Source organism: Anser anser (genome assembly GCF_964211835.1).
Source record: "Anser anser genome assembly, chromosome: 9".
NCBI lineage: Eukaryota > Metazoa > Chordata > Aves > Anseriformes > Anatidae > Anser > Anser anser.
In genome coordinates, this window is record NC_139729.1 from 7,800,496 (window position 1) to 7,822,625 (window position 22,130).

The following is a 22,130-nucleotide window of genomic DNA, read 5'->3' on the forward strand; positions in this document are numbered from 1 at the left end:
TGAAAAGAATCCCCTTTCCCTAGACCAAAAATCACTGGAAAAAAAGGCGAAGTTACAGAAAAGGAAGGAAAGGTAGTGGTCTTCAGGAGCAGTAATTTGTGATACTCCACCTTGTAATTCATTTTTGTTAGCGTACTCACCTTATGATCTAATGTGCATGTCATGTGCACAGATGTACAACTGACATGTTTAAGGTGTCACCTAACTGGGCTTGTATCTTTGTCTTAAAGCCACGTAGTGCCCGTATATTTCTGCACATGAAGGAGAAAGGTGTTTGGACTACTGGTAACAAAGGCAAATGGGAAGGGACTTGGCTCACTGTAGTCTGAAAACTTACTGGTATGTGGATATAGGCCTCAGGAAAAGGATGTCCCAAAGATGTCCCAGGAAATGGACTTCAAGCTGACTTGTGGTCCATGGAACTTTAATTATCTATCTTGGGAGTTAGCTAGCCATCACCATAAAATTGACTGGTATCTGATGAAAAAAACTGTAAAGGACTTTTAGCTTCCAAAGCAATACCTGATAACTCTGTAGTAACACAGAAATTCAGGCTATTCCTAGTCGAGCCTTCATTGGGGCACTAAAAAGTATAGTAGAACTTGGGTTGTAGAACCTGCATGTGCAGTTCAGATGATCTTTCATGATAGTACAACGAAGATGCTTGATTAACTTTTCATCTTTCAATTATTACAAGAGTGTGTAATTGTTTGCTTCTCTTGATTATAAGTAGGAGTCTTCGAGAGGGAAATTTAGTAGAAAATTTAGGAGGGAAGCTCTGAAACTCAGTGGAGCAAAGAGCTGGAACTAACCTTTTACTAGATGAATATGCTTTTCTTTAATATTTTCTGCCTCTTCCTAGGTTAAACCTTCCTAGATCAAGTGATCCCTTTCCTGAGTGGTCAGCAATAAAGGTAGGAAAATTAGGAACTTAGAAAATAGTTACCTCAGAAGGATAGGACTATATAGCGCAGTTTGTTCCTCCTCAAGAGTTCTGCTAAAAGTTGGCTGAAACTGGTTCTCAAATGAATTGTTGAATTGTTTAATAGTAAAAAATATTTTGTATGTGTGACAGCTTTTCTTTCCTTACCTCTGCTCTGAAATGTATGGAAGCCAATGGAAGGATTCCTGTTGCCTAAAATGAAATTCTGCCATATCAGCTGAGTGTGGGAAACAAAGTCAGTCTGTGTCTGGTACTCAGGAATGGGGAAGAGACACCTGTAATATGGGTCTTGTTCAGTTGTAGTTTTCATATCCTTTTCACATGCTCATTCTTTATTTTCATGTAATTCATCACATATCAGTAAAGGCAGCTGCAATCATGCAAATAGTGACAGGGAAACAGGAGAAATTAGTCCCCCAAACCAGTAAATATGGATTAGGGAAGGGCAGAATCAGAGAAGGTTGGAAACATTGTTTATGCTAAAAAGGCTATTTGCTGCTATAATTTGTGTTTCTCATTGTTAGGTGGCAGGGAGCCCAGTGGTGCTTTGGCTTTGGCTCAAATAAAAGCAGTGCTGTACAGAAGGCAGATCATCTTCCTGGTGAATTGAGAGTATGCTATCTGCTGTCTACAGTCAGCATGGAAATGGCACAAGCCTCCAGTGACTGCATTTGATGGGTAACTTCAGCATTTATCCGAATCAGTTTTCCAACTCAGATGCTGCCCTTGGACTACTTTTAAATAGATTCACTGTGTTCAACAAGGTGAATCTCACTACTCCTTTCGCCCTCTTTGCTAGTACACACTGTGTTAAATCCACTGTGAGGGAGGTTTCCTGTTCATGTGGTAAAACCTGGGCTGTGAAACTGACTGGCCAATTAATTCTTGTGGTACCTGGTACCTGGTACCTGGGGATCAACAAAGTCTGAGAAACCAAGTTGTCCTGTTTTCAGCGCCCGCCGCCCCCCCCCCCCCCCCCCATTACATTCGTTGTGGTAGTGAGGATGAGGTGGGGATCACTAGAATAATTTGATCCAATTTTTTTTGGCAGGATTTTTCTGTGGTGGACTCCACTGTGTTTACAACTGATTTGGGATGATGCGGTGCTGTAAAGAGCTACCAATAAACTAGAAGTTTGGTCTAACGGGAGAAGAACAGGTGAGTCAGGCTTCCTTTATGTGTCATAAGGACAAAGAGGGGCAGTTTCACGCTGAGCATACTTTGAGGAGTATCAGCCTCCCAGAACTCTTGTTAGAAAGCATTGCCAAGTGAAGTATCATTTTGAAACAGCTGGACAAGGCAGGAGGCAGGCTATGCCAGACAGTCAGCAGGTGCAGAGGACAGCAGGAGGGCAGCAGAATTTATTATAAAGCCTGCCATTAATGATCATTTTTACTAGTAATTTTATTAACAGGAAAGGTTTTTTATTGTTACTGTTTTTTCATTAGAAAGAATAGTGCTGGTGTGTGAGGCACTTTTATATATTGTATGCCAGGAGTAGGTTTGCTCACCAAATCTAAAAGAGCATGTTGTGTACTACTGAGTACATTTCAGGCTTTAAGTTGCATTTTGCTCTCATCTCAGTCTAGTGTTCCTCAGCTGGGAAAGCTGACTAACCTGTGTGATTTACATACACAGTAAACGCTTTGACTTTTATAGATCCAGGGCTGGTTTTGGAAGGAGAAGAAGAGAGTTATGTGTGGCTTATTTATTTATTTTGTTCAAATACTGCTTCAGGTGTTAGTTTGGCAGAATAAAAGCTGCCAAGTTAAGAAGAAAATGACATTCTCTATGTTAAAGTCCTCAGGAGAATTCCTGCAGGATTAAAAGAGCATTAGAAGAGTCTCCTTTCTTCCTTTAACATGCATGCATATGACCACACACACACACTTTGCTCTCTACTAGCACTTACCAGTTTTTCAACAAATCTCCTTTGCTAAAATTTTGCAAATGGCTGCTTCATTCTTTGAAATGACTGTTCTGAATACAAGTCTGTCATAGATGGCTCTATCAGCTGGATGGTTAAGTGCAATTCCTTTGCTGCAGCGGTCTGTTTTACTTTGCATTAGAGAAGTCAAGAAGTCAATTAATACACTGGCCAAGACAAAATAGTTCTTTACACCTATAGTCAATCCCACTGTGGACTCTCTTATGAATAAATTATTTATAATAAGTATATTGTAAGGCTCATTTCATCTCTCCAGGAGATACTTAATCCTGCAAGTTGGATCAAGACTCTCATTTGCTTTTAATCAGATGAAATGTAGCTTTGTGTATGCGAAAACACTGCTTTAGCTTTCTGCATTCTGGTGGTGAGGCTGGGAGTCAGATAGCTATTGTAATTTGAGAATTCTTTCAGTGTTGGGAAAAGTGAATAAATTCTCTATTTCAGGGTTTTAGTATGACTCCTGTGGTTTCCTTTGCCTGTTCTTTTAGCAAGTATTTCACTTAGATGCTCAGAAACAATTTGGGTGGGGGGAGCAGTATGAGGGAGAGTCTTAATGGGTCACAAGCCAGCTGCTATTCCAATTACTGAGTTGTTTTATGTTACGGACTGGCAGCTTAGCAATACATTGCAGGTGCAGCCTAAGGTGTAAAGGCCATTGAACATGAAGTATCTGATGCATGACCATCCCAGACACACCTGTGTCTGTGTATTCCCAAGGCCAGATCCCGAGCTGTATTCAGCTGATATCTCAGTGGCCTTGCAGTACCAGGACTACACCGGCAGAGGATAGCTAAACTCAGAGGAGTTACAAGGGCATCAGATTGAATAGGTGAGGTTCAAAGAGAGAGGCTCAGTGAGAGGAGAACTTCAAGTATGTGACTGTGCTGCTGATTAACCTAAAAAAGCTCAGGCTTTTCCAGAATGTTTCTATACACCTCAGCAACTGAGTCCAGTAAAAGGCAAAATGAGATGAATTTCAATGTATGTTCTTCCCTCCGAAGATTAAGATGCTTGGATATAATTTTGCACTAAAATACAGAAGAAGCAAACTGGGATGGATTCTGTGCCTTAAAATCTGGTGTAAAGTAAGAATAAACTGGATACCATGATTTTGTATTTAAATCAGTAAAAGAGCAGGATTTGGCCCTTTAGACTTGATTTGCAATGTGTGGGTGCTATTAAAATTCTACTTTAAAAAAAAAGTGAGTTGCAATCTGTCATTTAATCTGAAGAGTCACTGCAGCAGTGATATTCAGGTAAGAACCAATTAATGATAATGGTATTAATGAACATTTCCAAATGCACATTTCATTTAGCTATAACAAGATAGTTATCTATGATGCATTGAATATCAAATCAGCTACCAAACTATGGAAGAGAGACTTAATAGATCAGAAAAATAGAAAAATACATAAATCTTTAGCCTTAATATGAGAGTTATGTCATCTGGACAGATAAATTAAAAAAGAAAAAAAAAAAGAAACACAAAAAACACTATCTGCAGAATTAGGTTAAATACTAATCTAGGATTTTTTAAATGACTTTAACTCTAAAATCGTAGAGATCATAAAGAATCATATTTGGTGATTCCTGTTGGGGATGTGTCCAAGTGTAGACTGAAGGATAATTTCACCTTTACTTCCTCTGCCACCAGCAAATGCTGAGCATGCTTGTAAGAGAGAGGTTTTTATCAAGATACATGCACTGTACTGTAAATGTCCAGTAATATAACAGAAATTACACTGAATTGCTAAAGAAAAGATAGTATATTTTATTATTTCACTCATAGCCCAATTTTGTGGAAGTGAATCTTCTGTTTCCTGTCAAATTATTTTTAACAATGTTAATATAATTCCTCCTCTACATACAGCGATTTGTTCATAACTCTGGCCAGCGGATAAGAGAAAATTATGTATTCTTTGAATTTTACCAGGCACATTTTATTTTCTCAAGGGCATATTTACGTTAATCACAATGCCAGCCAGCCAAAGAACCTGATTGACCTGACAGGGAAGCTAAGTACAGGCTCAGAGTGTCTTTCATGTGATTAGGACCACCCATCTTTCTAAGCTGGGTCTGAACATGGCATGCTACTCAGGAAAGACCGGTCACTATGGCAAGTGTTGTGCTAGCAAGAGAAGGGAATCATCTCCACAGGTAGAAGGGCAGGAATGAGGGTGAACAGATAAAATAGGTCTCTCTAACTCCAAAAAGGTCCAGACCATTGCAGAGGAAATCAAGGGGACATTATAGAGAGCACACGTCATGTATCTTGCATAGTAGTCATGCATCCCTGCCTCTCTGCTGAGGTGTCACTTATGGGCATGCTGCAGACATTGTTAGATGTCTCAGCAGTGCCCAAGAAACATGTTCTCATACTGCCTTGTCTGATGAATCAAGGCCAGGGAAAACTGACTGCTGCAGCAGTGGCAGTCAAAGCAGCAGTGCAAGGTGCAAAGTTTACACCTGTTTCTCACTTTCCATTCAGCTCCCAGTAACTCAGTGCTCAGAAACCTCTAAACTTTATCTCCTGCCAAACGAACTCCCCCTGTTGCGCCCCTCCCACCCCTTGCCTCCCAAGTAGCAGTGCTCCTTACTGCTTTCTACTGCCAGTAGCCATTTATCTCTTGCTTCTGTCTTAGTTTCTGAATCCTTCTGACACCTCAAAGTGTTTAGCCTTGCTCCACACCTTATCCCAGCCAAGATGTGGGATACCGCTAATCAGCCATAATTTAGATTTATAGAAAAACAGAACTTGGAAACCTGCAAATAATCTTGTTCCTTAATGTAAGGAAACTGTCACAGAGCAAAGGAAAACTTGATGGGTGATTGGCTAAATATTGTTAAAGGAAATCAGATGTTAAGCAATGGCCAGTGCTGTGAGGAAATTCATACTCTGCTGGTTCCTAAGCAAAGTGATGTCTAATGGCAAACATGAGCTCGAGATGTGGTGAGCAGTCCATCGCTGATATCTAACCTGACTTCTCTATGCCTTGGCTTTCTAAACCTGAAATGGAGCCAGTAGGTCTTTCCTACATTAGAGAAATGTTTTAATGAAAATGCATGTAGTGCTTCAGTACTGCAATAAGTAGAATGCAATAGTCAGTAGGCAGATTTACCTAATGTAAGCAGTGATCATAAAAGACTTATCAACTGGTTTCATTTTAGAAAAGCAGAAGAATGAATTGAGATTTAACAGATTTGGTAACAGAGGAATACTCAATTCTCTCTTTGCTACCTTTTCCACAGTAAATCCACAGCTGACTGTTTTCCATCACAGGCTCAGCAGGTGCAACTCAGAAAAATTCCAGTAACTTGTATGAAAAACAAATATGTGGTGGCTGAGAATCTAATTGGTCTTTTAGTACAGATCTTATATGGCCTACATGGAAGAGGCTTGCTAGATAATAGAAAACTGATATTGATTTATCCATTTATATTAATTTTGAAATATATGTTGTGACATGAATTCACAGTAGTGATGAGGAATATTTCAATCTTAAATGCTTATTACCAAAACACAGCAACAAATTGTTATGGTTAAATGTGATGTTGTAATAAGTGGCTTGCTAGCCTTTTCAGTGGCTCTTTTGATTAAGCTTTACTTGGGCCTATCGGAGGCAGTTGTGGAGGCTCTGTAGGAGATGTAGTCTACAGGTACAAAAAGCAAAAATATTCTTAGACATTCACTGTGTGACTTAAAGGAAGAACTTGGTGCTCAATACCAAGTTACACCTTGACATGACCCCTTATAATGAGACCTGGAAGAGAGCCCAACTTGCACTTTGCAAAGATACACAGGAAAAAAGGAAGGAAAATGGGGTTCTCAGCGGCTTCTAAGGAATAATGAAAATCTGCAGAAGCAAGGAAGGAAGTAATAAAGAATGGCCCTGGGTAGCCCGAATCAAGCTGCTGTTGGGGATAGCATCTCAACAACTGTCTCTGAGTAGAAGGTTTTTGAATCCAAGGCTGGTGGGTAGAGATTGTGTTGTCTCTTATGCAGTGCTAAGTAGAAACCTAAAGTTTAGGAGAGGAAGAACTGTTTTGCTGCAGGAGCAAGGTGGATTTGAAGGAGAGTCCTGAAGGCATGCAACCAGGATTGTCATTTGGAGGGCTTCTTAAAGGACAGGTTTTGGTTGCCCAGAATCAGAAGACTTCCATTTGTGACATGAACGCCTTTGCTTAGAAAGATCCACCTCACATTCCCATTCAGTATGCCTCGGAAATGAAACAGGTAAAGAATATCAGCTATTGCTCTGTGCAAACAGTTGCAAGTCTGACCTGTCGGGAAAGCATTTGTGATAAAGGAAAGGTTCTTTATATCTTTTTTTTTTTTTTTGGTGTGTGTGTGCGTGGACATCTTAATCTCATATTCACTTATGATCATTGAAATCCTATCTTCAAGTTACTTTCAAAGACAGCATGGGAGGCTTATAGGTTTTGCCTTTCTGACCATATGTGTTCTCTCTTGATTGTATATTACAAAGTCACTTCTATTCTTGTGTAATCTAAAATTTTCTCCCTAAAATATTTGTGGCAGACAACAGTGCTGCTTTTTAGGCTACAGATGAGCTTTCCTTTCTATATCAGTACAGAGTCAGTGGGGTCAGTGCCTTAAAACAAGGAATCCCTTGAGATGTACCTCCAATAGCAAAATGCCATTCCATTGTTGTCAGCTAGAATGCCATAATTGCTCTGGTTGCTACTTTAAGACTGCTTTCCTTGGATGGAAATAATTAAAATTCACTGGTTGTTATGAACACTGCTATGCTTTAGTGAGTTTCTTCCGAGCAAAGTATTGGGAACAAGTAAAGAACACCTGAAGGGGAAAATGTTTAATGATGGGTTTCTGGTACTGAAGGATGACTCTCACATTCAGGAACAAAACCCAAGCAAAATGTTTTGTAATCAATGTCAGTGTGGACAAAGCAAAGGAATGGTTCAGTGGACTGGCTGCTACTAATAGTATATGTTTATGCATTATCGACCTCAGGTAATGAAATCCGTCTAAACTTTTAGGCCCTGGTCACCTGATTCAGAAGACAAATGTAGCGTATGTGGGGCAGAAAGCTGGTAGGTAAAGAGACAAGTTTCATTGGGACATCTTTGAATTAAACTGAATAAATGGCATGCTGCCATGTCAGTGATCTTTCATGGAATGCAAATAGGTCTGTCTAATGTAGAGAAAATGCACATAATTCATTTTAGACTTTAATTAGGTTTTAATTTAATCATATATTGGTACCAAAGCAGACTTTGGCAAAAGATTCTGATATTAAAGCCTTCAAAGCTTTTCTGGAGAACTCTAAATGTTTTGCGTGGTAGTAAATCAACTTGCAAAGTGGTGACTACACAACGCGTGTATCTTCGCTCTAAAATGGTTGAAACAGGACTTATTATAAAACTTAAAATGGGGAGGAAGAGGAATGTAGACTTTTATGAGAGAAAATACTAAGTGAGTCATACTGTGAGTCACTCTTTATATCAGGGAGATGATTTCTTTTGAGCATTGCCTTTTAGGATGGTAGTAAAAAGATCCTGAGAGACCTGTTGTCACTACCTCGCTCTGCTTGCTCAACTTGGTGTTGGTGGGGTACCCTTCTGAAGGGGAAGGCAGAGCCCTGCTGCTGCCATGGTCTCCCTCAGCTACTGGCTCCTCTTCCTACCTGGAGTCCTGCTCTTGCTACTCCATGACATTACTAAAACTCATACTACCTATGTTTCCACATGTATGTGTACTAATCTTGTACAGTTCAAGTTGTTTTACAGCTCTGGGGGAATTTAACATATCTTCTAGATGTCTGTATAACTTCTGAAAATTAACTAATACACATTTTTTTTTTCCTCCTCAGAGAAAAAAATCCCTTTCTCCTGGTGCAGGGATACATTCAGACTGGACTGCTTATTTTTGGTTTGCTGCCAATATGTTCCTCGGATAGGAGGGGGCTGGTTTAGATGTAGTTTCCCTCTCATAAAAGCTGCTACCCGCACTGCAATGGTGGACATGACTGTGAACTTTAAGATTCAGGAAGGCTGTTCTAAAAGCTACTGGAAAGAGTGTGAAAATGCTCTAAAACTACAACTGGCCATCCCAAGTGCTAATGAGAGAGCCACAAGGTGCTTCCCCACCAGAGAAGGCTGCTGTGTACCCTGCAGTCCCTCTAAGGACCTGACTGTTGGAGAAGAGGGAGTAGCCTATCTACTTACGGAAGAATTCCAGAAGGTAAGCATGGGAATGGAAATGAGGAGGGAAATGGAGGGAAAATTGTTCTGAACCTTAAAAAAAAAAACAGAGCCATTTTGTGTAGATTTGAGCTACTCTTAAGCTCCGGTTTTGCCTTTGTGTACAATGACATGTTTGTATGACCAAGTCCCTAGAGGTGGAAATAACTCAGTGGCTTTTGGAATATTTACAAATTAAAGTCAGACTGTGATTTTGATCAATAGTACGTGTTTCTAGAGAACTTCTGATTACTGAGGTGTTTACCAGAGCCTTAATTGGAAAACGCATCTTGCTCCCCTGAACGCTGGCCACAAACAGAGAATTTGGATGTGGCACTTCTGAGAAATGTTTGAATGTTTTGGTTTGTTGAGTAAGATCAAAAAGTCTTGTTCTGGATTGTCTTGTGGCTGAACTATATCCCCCTGAACTGACATAAAGTCTCATGGGAGGCATCATTCTACTGCCTCGTGCTTTTAAAGCCTGGGATTCCTGGCCAGATCATGTCTCCCATCTCTATTAGAAGCTGGTGTGTAAAGGACTTAGTGTTTTCTGATAGCCGGTTTACGGTGAAACCCAGGGATTTGGTCCTGAGCTCAAGGAAATAAATGAGAAAACCTGAATTTGATGCACTGGATCTTCCACAGGGCAATGAGATAGCAGATATTGTACTTTCAGAACATGGGGAAAGTCACTATCTTCACTACATGCCTAACTTTCAGTTTAATGTCCAAATCATAACTGGTATTTACTCACCAGGATTATTTGATTTTGCAGTTAGTCTTAAAAGTGTTTATACTCAGTCATACACCTTCCATAAGTAATTCAAATTTGCTTTAAATACATTACATTTTTATGGTGGGCAGGTAAAACTTTTTAAGAGCTTACGTAAAGAAGAGTGCATTAGAAAAAGCATACACTGGCTGTAAGCTGTGCAGAAAACTAGCTTGTTTTGATGTGGAGAGCAGTGGCTATTGTTTATCTTGATTTCAGAGTGTTTTTTTTTTAACATCCTCACAGACAGCTGTTGAAGTATGGGCTAGACAAATAGACAGTAAGCTGGGCTGAAACCAAGTTGTGTTGCTGGGCTCAGGGTCTAGCTGAAGGCCAGTCACTACTGCCATAACACCATGGTTGAGTTCGATGCTGGGGACAGCCCTGTTTAACATCTTCATAAATGACCTGTACAATGGGACAGAATACACCCTCAAAGAATTTGCAGATGATAAGCAACTAGAAAGAGTGACTGATGCACCAGCTGGTTGTGCTGTCATGGAGAGGCACTTGGACAGGCTGGAGAAGTGGGCTGATAGGAATTTCATGAAGTTTAACAAAGAGAAGCGCAAAGTGCTGCCCTTAGGGAGCAATACCTGCCTGTACACCAGAACAGGCTGGGGACTGACTGGCTGGAAAGCAGCTTTGCAGAAAAAGACCTGGGAGTCCTGGTGGACACCCAGTTGACCACGAGCTAGCAATGCATCCTTATGGCAAAGAAGGCAACAGCCTCTGGGGCAGCATTAAGGTAAGTGTTGCCAGCATGTCGAGGGAGGTGATCCTCCCCCTCTACTCAGCCCTGCCGAGATGCATCTGGAATGCTGTGCCAGGTGCTGGAGACCGTACAAGAGATACAGGGAGACATTGGGGAGAGCCCAGCAGAGGGTCACAAATATGATTAAGTTCTTGGAGCATCTCATATGTAAGGAGAGGCTGGGAGAGCTGGGGTTATTTAGTCTGGAGAAGACAAAACTCAGAGGGATCTTATCAATGGGAAGGGGTAAGAAGATGAAGCCAGACCGTTTTCAGTGGTATACAGTGACAGGACAAGAGGCAGTGGACACAAACTGAAATACAGGAAATTCCACTCAAATATAAGAAAACACCTTTTTACTGTGAGGGTTGCCAAGCAGTGAAATGGGCTGCCCAGGGAGTTTGTGAAACCTCTCTTCTTGGGGATGACCAAAACGTGACTGTGTACGGACAACCTGCTGTAGCTAATCTTGAGCAGGGAAGTTGGACTAGATGATCTCTGGACATCCATTCCAAGGCCAACTTCTGTGATTGTGTGACAGACTCCTGGGTTGATGAAATCTGATGTTGGTGGATGGAATTGTGAACTTCTGTAAGATACCATTTTTTCTAGGGATTTTTTTGTGAGGTAATTATAATCTTTTCTGGTAATGATAGAATGGATTAAAATCTAAGAATAATGGAGGTATGATAGGGAAAAAAATTAATGTGAATGGAAAAAGTATGAGTTACACACTGTTACGATATTGCCTCTGAAACAGGACACACCATCATACACCATCATATAAATCCTTTTTTTTTTTTTCTCCCAACTGCTTAGACTGGGATATATTCTAACCTTGCACAGTGCCATCTTTACCCAGTTAGCTTTAGACTATATAATGTAGTGAACAAAGATGTTACACTATTGTCTCCAAGACAGGTTTCTTTCAGAGAAGATTCTTTTCCTGTAGCATATTAGAGTGTGCCTAATCTGTTATAAGAAGCCCTAATATTATGGACAATTTCTCCTTACTGGCAACTATTTCAATTTTCTATTCCTTGTAATCCTTAAAGAGTTCTGAACTGTAGCAGGAGATTTCAATACAGAAGAGCTGGTCTTCATAAATAAATGAATAAACACTGCAGCAAATGAGGTCTATTGTGAGTCTTCAGCATTGTATCTGGACCTCAGTTTACGAATTGATTCTGTTCTTGCAGTGTCCATTCAGTTTAAAGGAAGGGTTTGTAATTTGCTAGGAATGTAGGCTGAAATAAGTATAAATTTATAGTAGGGTGGATCTGTGAGACAATGCAAACTTCAACTGTAAAAAAAAGAAAGCGCTGTTACTTTGCATCACAATGGCAAAGGCTTGTTGGCTGGACAGTCTATAGATGTTTGCAGCGGCTTTTTTTTTTTTCTGCTAAATTGTGACTAAGCAGTTTGTCTGCAAGACCTGTCAATTTAGCATCATCTAAGGCCTTTGTGCTTACTTAAATGCCTTCCTTGTAATTAGGAGATTGCTCATTATTTTGCCAGTGTCCCAGCAGAAATGTTACAGGCTCAGTTTCTTGGACATTGTTATGAGTTGCTTTCCTGCCTTGCATTGTTTTCTTTAAATTGCTTCTTAGGAAGGCATGGGCTTTTACTGCAATCACAGAGAAAGTAAACATCTTAAATTAAGACAAACAAAGATTGGTTGTTAGGAGGAGAACCAGTCAGGCAGGAAATGCCAAGCAAAACAACATTCTTTGGGCGCCTGATATAAATATGATTCTTTAAGCAGCCTGTTGGGTCCTGCTGGCTGGGGCTTCCCTACACTCACTGCAGACATGCAGAAATGCAGGATTACTGATCCTGGCCAAGATGTAGAATTTCTCATCTGCCGTGGTTAAAGTCTTAGCCCTTAATATTATTTTACATGGATACAACCTTCTGCACGCTCTAAAGAGCAAGGCAGTCATGAGGCTTCCCCCCTCCGCTCTTGGGCTCTCTAAATGTGGTCTGGAGCCTTGTTCCTCATATAGTGTTGGTGTGGCTTGGGGTCTGATTACTTGAAAGCACCCTACACATCCAGACCCTCACTTTGTGCGGAACTGCATGCTAGGGCTTAAGGGGTTTCTTCGTCTACTGAACCCAGGATCAAGTATGGAATTTAAAAGGAATTGTACATCGTCACCAGATCAGACCAAGAAAAATTCATCATAATGTAAAGTTAATCATCTTTTAAAACTTAAGTTATTTGCCAGTTTGTTGGCTTTCTGCTTTCTTCTGTCTGAAAACAAAACAAAACAAACAAACAAAAAAATAGATGAAAGCATGATGGTGTATTGTTGGGGACTTCTGTATTTTTTGTTTTCTGAATTTTAGATTTGATTTTTTACAGTCATACTGCACACGTACATGGCAGGACTATTTTCTGAAGGATAAGCCTGGGATCTCTATGCAGTATTCTCTAAGAAAATGTCAGCATCACCAGGCAGATAGCTCATACAGTATTTGTAGCTCTCCTTTCTCTTCGAAACGGAAGAGGTACGAGTCAAAATGCTTTGAGCAAAGTGTAGATCTCTGTTAACATATCTTTCTGCTCTGGGGAAATTTTGCTGCTTTGGAAATGGGAACTCTCAGCAACTACAACGTGAACAGGGAACTGTTTCCATTTGAAAAATGTGGTGTGCAGTTTTCAGTGTAACCTTCCAGTGCATTCTGAAAAGTTTGTTCTGCTATTGTTAACAGCAACGCAGTTTTAAGTAAAAGACAAAAAGGATTTTGAACTACTCAGCTGCATTCTGATGCATTGAAAAGTTTTAAATATGTGCTTTATTTCAAATATTCATTCCTACTGAAATCAATCAATGCAGAGGTTAGACAAGGGTGCAGCTAATTTTTATGAAATTACAGATTTGTATGATGTTAGGGCCATCATTTTCATTAATTTTGGACTTCTGCAAATAGGTTACTGATGGGCAAAATATCTTATTGAAAGAGGCATTAAAAGCAGCTCTAAGTTTGTTTACTAAATATGTAATAGGAAGCATTTTGCAAAGTTTCAGTCTGATATCATGCTAATGACTTTCTTGCTAATGTGATTAAAATTACTTCCTCCTGACGGCCATCATATTAGTGATGGTGATCTCTCCTTAAATTGAACGAGTTGTGTCGTAAAGAGAATGTGAATATAGAGTCCTCATTCAATAGAAGCATGACCTATACCTTAAGACTGGTGCTTCACCTAAGGATCATTTCTGAAGCCTATCCCAAAGCTTCCCTACACTCAAGGCATAACTTTGAGGCTACAAAAGTGAGATATAAGGTTTCATAAAGGATCTTGCCTCACTGATGTTATGATAATGTCTGAGAGTCAAATTTGTTTAAATATAGGGCACCAGAATATCCACAGCTGGGCAGGAACTAAGTTTGGCATCTCATAGAAGTTGTCACTTTGTTTTTAATTCCAGAATAAAAAAAACACCCTCATAATTCCTTTAAAAACACAACCCTGCAATAAATCCTCCATCTATCCAAAACTATGGTGCAGGATTTAACCTGAATTTGTTGGTTTATTGCTACAAAATGGAAACTGAAACTACACCTACTATCTGGATAGCAAAGGGCCAGCTATCAGTTCTGTCACTGTTAATCTGGACATGTGGTGGGAATTAACCTGCATTTCTAAAAGACTGAAATCCATCTCTTTAGATGGTTAGCTAGCAATGGGCTAAAGTGACTTCACAAAATTCCTGACCTGGGTAGCTGGGAGTTGTGGAGGGCACTTCTGTTCCAGACCTTCCAGTTCCTCACCATTGCCTTCCCTTACCACCCTCTCCTGGCCAAATGTAGATGGGGGAAAGCTTCAAATTTCACTTACATTCCCAGGGGTTAACTAGAAATCTTGCTTGTTCATTCGCCTTTCTTATATTTTACATATATTTTAATTCCTGAAGCTTCAGATCAGCATATTTTTTCCTTTAATAAACATTTAAGTTTACAGCCTTTAATCATTTTTTTATTCAAAACCACAAAGAAATGCACAACCTTTTATGAATTCAAATTAAAAATGAAGTGTGGTGGAAATGATTTACAGGCACTGTAGCTTAGCAGGGAAAATATGCAACTCCTTTGCAGTACATCATATTCTGTTCCTTTAATTTATAAGCAAACTGTAATGTAACATATTAATCATACAAAGAAAATGTTGCTTTGGTTTGAAAGATTTGTTATAGTTGAGCTTCACACACCTGCAAATTATTTATTTCTAAAAAAGAAAAGAAAACATGTGCAGCACACACTATTGCATTCACCAGGAAATCAAATATATTTTTGGAAAGAAAAAAAAAAGGATTAAATGATTTTTTTTTTCTTTGTCCTCCTTCAACCACCTTCTTCTCCGTTGAGCTTGGCTTCCCGTGTTCTTTCAATCATCTGTTCTGTCCCCTGTGGAAGTTAAAGGTGGCTGGACCCAAGGGAAGAGGCTGCATTTGCTACTTCGAACCTTGTGTCACGTTCTCCTGTTAGAAGGGCAAGAAGCTACCTGTTACCCTACAGGGGGAAGAATAAGGTTTGAAATAGTAAAATATTTTTCAGGTTAATATATTTTCATAAACTGCTTCCCTCGACCATTAAGGTAAGCAAAAAGATTGGTGAGGGAAAAGCTGTGCTAAATAAATGACTCAGCAAATGTAATCAGGTTTACTGAGTACATTTATTATTTGACTGATGCTACTAGAAGAGGAGGTTCTTTTTAGTGCAACATATTTGTAAACATCTGCTACTGAGCTGACCATTGCTGTATAAAAGCCTCTCTCTGAATCCTGCAAACAAGCATAGGAGACTTGCAGGCATGGAGCATTTGGAGCCTGATCCAAACTGCAGGCAGATTCGCAGGGAGGGAAGGACTCAGGCAGGCTGCAGCCAGCATTTCAGAGTCTGAAGATGGTGTGGATATCTTTGTGATGTTAGGTTGGCCTGTGGGTTTCTTCCTCGCTGCTTTCTAAATTAACTCTACCTGGCTCAAGACAGTAGGGTGTCTTCACCTTACGGTGGTGTTTCTCTTGTTAAGAGCAAAATGATTTTGCAAAGAGATTGTGGAGGAGGGAGAGATCATGATAAAAATTTTGCCTTTTACCTCCTTTCCCAACCTGAATGGGAGAGGTAGTTAGGAGATGATAAACAAAAGAGGGAGTAACAGGGAGGGAGTAACAGGGAGCGAGAGGGCAGTGGTGAAACTCCCAGAGGGAATGGTGAGGCTTGTTCTCACAAGTCAAAGGCCTGCAATAATGAACCACTAGGGGTAAGTAAAAAGGTAAAACATAAGGTACAGGAAGCCAAATGCAGCGCCTCTGGGCGTGTAAGTTTGTGTAGAATGTATACAAGGGAACTTCTTTTAACTCTTTCTTTCTGCACCATTGTAAGGGTGAAATTTACCTCATGCATCCCCCAGTGCATCCACTACTCTGCTCCACTGAAGTTTTGGAAAATTGGCTGATTTGTTCGTATGCCATCTGGCAGAAGGGGCAGCAGAAACGGTTGCTTTCACAGATTCCCATCAGGTTTAGGTGTTACCATTTCTGAGGGGACAGCTCACTGCACCCCTCTGTAGTGAATTTTGATTGTCTTAAAGAAAAGGGTAACTGATAACATGTTATTGAGTGGCTGAAAAATAGAACGCTTCTGTTTGACTGAACTTAATGCAGATCTGCTACGTGTTCCCTGTCAAATTTGAGCATTCCTTTTTTCATACAAGCAATATGCCTGTGAGAGCAGATTTGTAACTCTGGAGCCTTGAGGATTAATGCTGCCAGCTGAAGACCCAGGGAAAATGAATGGCCTCCTCTATTCCCTGTTGCTGGGTTGATTCCTTAGACCTCATTGCAAAATTAATGTGTTAAATGGAGGAAAGAGAACTGAGGGACTAAACTAAACACGGGTTGGCTGAGGTTCATAAATGAACCAAAAGTAGCACTGGCTCAAGTTCAGTGGAAAAGCCATTGCTTGATCCAGTGTGTTTTAGAAGAATGGGATGTGTGAATTTTGGCGCAGCACAGTGTTAACGTGGTCATGCTGGTATCCAACCCAGCGTGGTCAGAGGTAGCTCCCTGTCTCCTCCAGCCTGTATGTGCGGTGCACACGGAGCGGCTTCCACGTGCAGCAGCACTTGCATGGTGTGCTCTCCCACGGTCTCACGCACTTTGGCTCAGGTTTTGTCCTGGTTCCAGTTAGGACAGAGTTAAGTAGCTCATAGTAGCTGGTAGGGTGCTATGTTTTGGATTAGGATGAGAAGAGCGCTGATAACATGCTGATGTTTTAATTGTTGCAGAGCAGTGTTTACACCAGGCCAAGGACTTTTCGGCTTCTTGCTCTGTCCTGCCAGCGAGCAGGCTGGGGGTGCAGCAGGAGCTGGGAGGGGACAGACCCAGGACAGCTGACCCAAACTGGCCAAAGGGGTATTCCATACCATCTGACGTCATGCTAAACAATATATAGGGGTGGCTGGCCGGGGTGGGGGGGCGGCTGCTCGGGAATAGGCTGGGCATCGGTCAGCGGGTGGTGAGCAATTGCATTGTGCATCACTTGTTTCTTACACATTATTATTGTTAATACTATTACCATTATCACTATTATTATTATTATTGTTATTATTATTTTCCTGTCTTAATAAACTGTCTTTATCTCAACTCACAGGCTTCACTTTCCCGTTTCTCTCCCCCATCCCAGAGAGGGAGGGGGGAGGGTGAGCGAACGGCTGTGTGGTGTTTAGCTGCCAGCCGGGTTAAACCAGAACAGGTTTGCAGTTTGAGATTCAACCCCACCCTGCTTGAGGACTATGCCTTGAAAGCACAACCTGGGGCTGAAGCGGCAGCTGGCTGGAGTAGTACAGCAGCTCTTGTGAAGTCTAGAAGGCTTTACTGCGAGGCTGGGGAAGCAGGAAGGGAGAATGAATGGGAAGGAGGGAAGGAGAAAGACATGAAAACACAGGGTACATTTGCACAAGCCTAATTGGGAGTTTCAGACTTGAATTCTGAATTGACTTGATCTAAGAGACCATGTATGTTGAAATAAAAAAGAAAACCCGAACCACTGCTGCCATCAGAAAAACGACATCCCCTCAATGCTTTGGAGTGAGTAGTGTGTCTCGATATGAATAGTTGAGAGTGTTTTTTGCCACTTTTGCCCTAATGTGAACTTGCATTACACCCTCCCCCCACCAAATCCATCAACACTGAAACATTTTCATCCGGAGCAATACTTTCAATATCTGGAGAAGTTTGCCAATCCAGAGGTTTGTTCCCAAGGAAAGCAAAATGAAGTTGTGAAATCCTCCACAAAAGGAACTTCCATCCTCCACATAAAAGGAGGATAAAAGGCCTGAGATATAGATGATAACTTTGTTCTAGTGCAAGACCCAAAAGTCTATTATTAAAACAGTTTATTTATTAGCAAGCTCTTCTAATGAACCAGACATAACAGATGTGGGCAAAACTCTACTCGAGCAGGTACGAACTGAAATAATAATGATGGAAGGAAAATAGCTTGACATTCAAATTACTGGCTAGACCTGCTTTTAGTGCTGCTTTGGCTCCATCTCTAAATAGAATAACATAGTTTTAAACCTTTTCCTCCACAAGGAAAGTTGGAAATACCTAACAGAAATGGCTGGCTAAACTGATGCTGATTTAGTTCAAATTCCTTGGTGCTGAAACCACATTGTGGGGAAAGTGTGGCCTTTTAAGCTTAAAAAAAAAAAAAAAAAAGGTCATTCACTGATAGAAATGCTTTATTTTGTACCTTTTCTCCTCTTTCAGTCCCATACTCTTTTCCTTACAAGTGCATGTGTAGGTGACAGATGCCTACTGACAGATTCTGATAGTGCTGCTCTGGAATTGGGTAGTGTGCTGTGTGGTGTCTCTGCCGATCGCTGTTTGCAGCTACAGTTTAATTTCAGATTCATCCCATCACTTTTGTTAGGTTAACAGAGGTTTTTTGTCAGTTCATTGTGTTGCAGTCTCTTTTACAATGCTTGTCTTAATAAAGACTATTGCTTGTTGAGTTCATCTAATTTATTGGGGGGAGGGGGGGTGTTAATTGGCATACAAAACACCACAAGTTAGCATATGTTTGTAATTTTTTCTATTAGTGCTCTTCCCACAATAGCAATTTAGATCCCTCGTAAAGACCTCTAGAAAACGATGACAGAACAGCTCATAATTTTTTGTGTGTGTGGTGCTAAAAACTAATCGGATGCAGCTCTGTCTTATTTTTCATTTGCTGTATGGTATTTTAGACTTTCTTTTATCCTACTAACATTTATCTAAATTTGGAAGAGGACTAGAACACTGCATTTTAAAAAATGTGAATGGTTGTACTTCATGAACATGGAGACTCTGGAGAAAGAAGTATTTTCCCCCTCTGCTTCCTCCACCTGAGTCATTGAACATCAGATCCTTCTTTTATAGCATTTCAGTTTTCAATTGGTGCTATGCTGGCTGGCTATGCAAGTCAAAAGGTATTTGTTGCTGCTACCTGACAAAACTGTGTGGGACAGGTATATATTTGAAAAACAAGGAGTAAAAATACCTCAGAGCACAAACTATGAATAAGGCCAGATTCTGACTCATTTTCTAATGTTGAAAAGTCTTTGCTCTTTGGACTTCAATAGGACTTCTTCCTTGGTAAGCATTACTCACTGTGATTAAAGGCTCAATTTTCCTGCCCCGTGTTATGTAATTAAAATTATGCAAATAATTCAGCTATCCAAGACGATTCAGATTGTGAATGGAATAGCCAATTCTACTCTTCACAACTCGAATACCTTCAGAACACGTATCTTATTTGTTGAAGAAATAAATGGAACTATTTGCAATAATGAATATGTTTTAAGGCTCTAACAATTTCTTTGTGAAAAGTAATGGACACTGATTCGGAATAAATTATTTTCCTGTTTTCAGGATGGCTGTTTATCCCTCCTGCTGTCACGTTCCATCTTTCTAGCTTGTGGGCTTTTGCAAAGGAAGGTTATCAGCAATCTGCTGCAGAGTCCTTCCCACTCGGTAAATCAAAGCCTTGCTCTTCTCCGGTTCATTTCCATGGACAGATGATTCAATCCTCCTTCACTTCCCAGCAGGAAAGGTTAGTTAAATACTTGCCTGTAGCTCCTTCCAACTTTTATGAGAATTGTTTACATAATTCTGAAAGATCTTCCTTCTTTGCTCAGTGATGGTTAGACATGCCTGCTGAGAACTGGGTGTCCTGTCCATTAATTTTCTGCTTGCAGAATCTCACTAATGAGCCAGGACTTGAGGAGAAATATAACTTTACTGAAACGGTTCCTGCTTCTTGGAATATTGTCCACAAACAATTGAATAGCTGATGTCAGTTCAGTGAAGTGAATGATACAGTTCTTTTTGGTCATCTTATGTTGTTATTAGGGTTGGGAAATTGAAAGCATAATTTTACAAATACACTTCTTAATATTGTTTTGAGAAAAGTTGTATAGTCAGTGGAATTTTGAAATGATTCAAAAAGTACATGCAAGTTAATAGAAAGTTTCCTACTGATTTTACTGGAATTTGGATCAAGCTTGTTGGTACGAATCAGGAATTTAGGGGAGCCTAAGCTGCAGTATGCAGGAATTTAGTACCTGTAGATAGTCTTCAGATTTCCCAGTTAATTAACTGTGCAGATCATTGCCTTGAATAATGCTGCAGAGTAGGACAGAAATAAGTTTCTATGAATTTTAAAAGGAAAAAACCAATCTCATATATAAAGCATATGGATTAAAATTTAAAGTATTACACAGTTCTTGCAGATCCCTTTTGGAAGGGGCCCAGTGGGGTGCCTCTCCATTCTTTAAGCTTCATATGCCTGTTCTTCAGCCCGTCATCCCTGAGCCGCCACCAGCCCTGCTGACCCACTGAGCCCTGCACTGGTGCAACCATCCCGATCGTTCCAGATCCAGCCTGTCCCTCACAGGCAGCCCGTCCTCTCCTCATAAAGACCCTGCAGCCCCCATCTGCCAGCAAAACCCCGTGTATGAGAAGTGGTAAGTATGATTTTTTATCGTGGCTTTACAGTTTTTTTTTTTTTTTTTAACCGTTAGCAAGGTTTATCTTGGGCCACGTGTGGCCACTGCAGCCCCGTTAGGGTGGTGGGTGCCCACGGGGGGCTCATTCTGCGGGCTGTGAGTGGGCTTTTGGGTATGAGCTTGCCTTGCTCCTTCGCTGACTGCTGCTTGGTCTTGTTTTCTTTGTATTCATTATCTTCCCTGATCAAAAACTGCTAGCGGTTTTTGGAAGGGTGTGATCCTCTAAGATCTGAGGACTGCAAAATCTGCAACTGACACAAGAAATGTAGGATTTAATCTCAAACCAATATTGTCTTCCCTTCCCAGGAGAAGGAGGGGCTCATTTTACAATGACATTAAGAATTCATTCCCTTAAATGAGGTATGTCACCTTGCCATTTTAACTTGATTCATTAAAATAGTGGCTCATTAGTTATTCCCTTGTGTGGTATAGAATTTGCACATTAAAGGCATATGCATTTCAAGTGCTCACTACATTCAGGGATAAATTTCTAGCCATCCGTTTTTGAAAGGAAGAAGTGATGTGGGTTTTGGAAAAGAAAAAAAAGGTAGAAGGCCTACAAGTCTGCTCCTCTTTCCCCCCATAAGTCTTTCAAATCTATTCATACCCTTAATATTTCATTTAGAAGGCCACGCTATAGAGACGAAGGACCCACTGAGGTAGTGCTAATCTTTTTTCAGACCTGTGTATGGCATGTGCTCTCCTGTGTGCCTTGTGGGGTCTAATACAGTTTTTCCTTTTCTTAGTCTTGCTGTGAAAATAATGATGTCTGAGCTGAGAAAATATCTCAAATCCTAGGCAGAGAGGAGTTCTGCTTTTGGCTGAGTGAGAGCAAAACTCCTGCGGATTTTCAATTGCCTTGTGTCAGCTTGGTCAGAGAAAGGCCTCTCCAGCCATGTTGCAAACATAAGCCTCTTCCCTGTGACTAGATGGACAGATCCTCCCAGTCTTAAATGGCATATTTTCAGGCAAAGGCCCTGCGTTATAATTCAGAATAAAAAGGGCTTGTTTAACCATTATGCATGCTGTGGGAAAGCAAGGATCAACAGAAGAGGGCAGGGGTGCTCTGGGACAAGTCCCTTGTCCAGTGTAGCGAGTGTGCCCGGTTGCATGAGAGAAAAGGGCAATGCTGTGCAGCCTCCTTGCTTTCCTCTGCACTCACCTTTGGGCAGACATCTCTCTCGGATCTCAGTAAGGTTAGCTGATGCACTGGCAGGACCACAACTCCCCGAGGTCTCAGGCTGTTAGGTTAAGTTCTTGAACCTTGCAACATGAACATTAAAAACAAAACAGAACAAACAAACAAAAAAATCAACACTGAGAAGGGGTAAAATCTCAACTAAGGGTAGCTGGCAAGAAAAAGAATAGGAAAATAATAAATTTGTTTGAAGAACTGAATCAAGCAGACTGGGAAAGATATATGATCCTTTA

At 40.6% G+C, this 22,130-nt stretch overlaps 1 protein-coding gene; it reads left to right on the forward strand.

Annotated features, from left to right (window-relative positions):
• LOC310903943 (uncharacterized protein) overlaps positions 1-22,130 on the forward strand; it is a 166,827-nt gene that overhangs the window by 78,315 nt on the left and 66,382 nt on the right.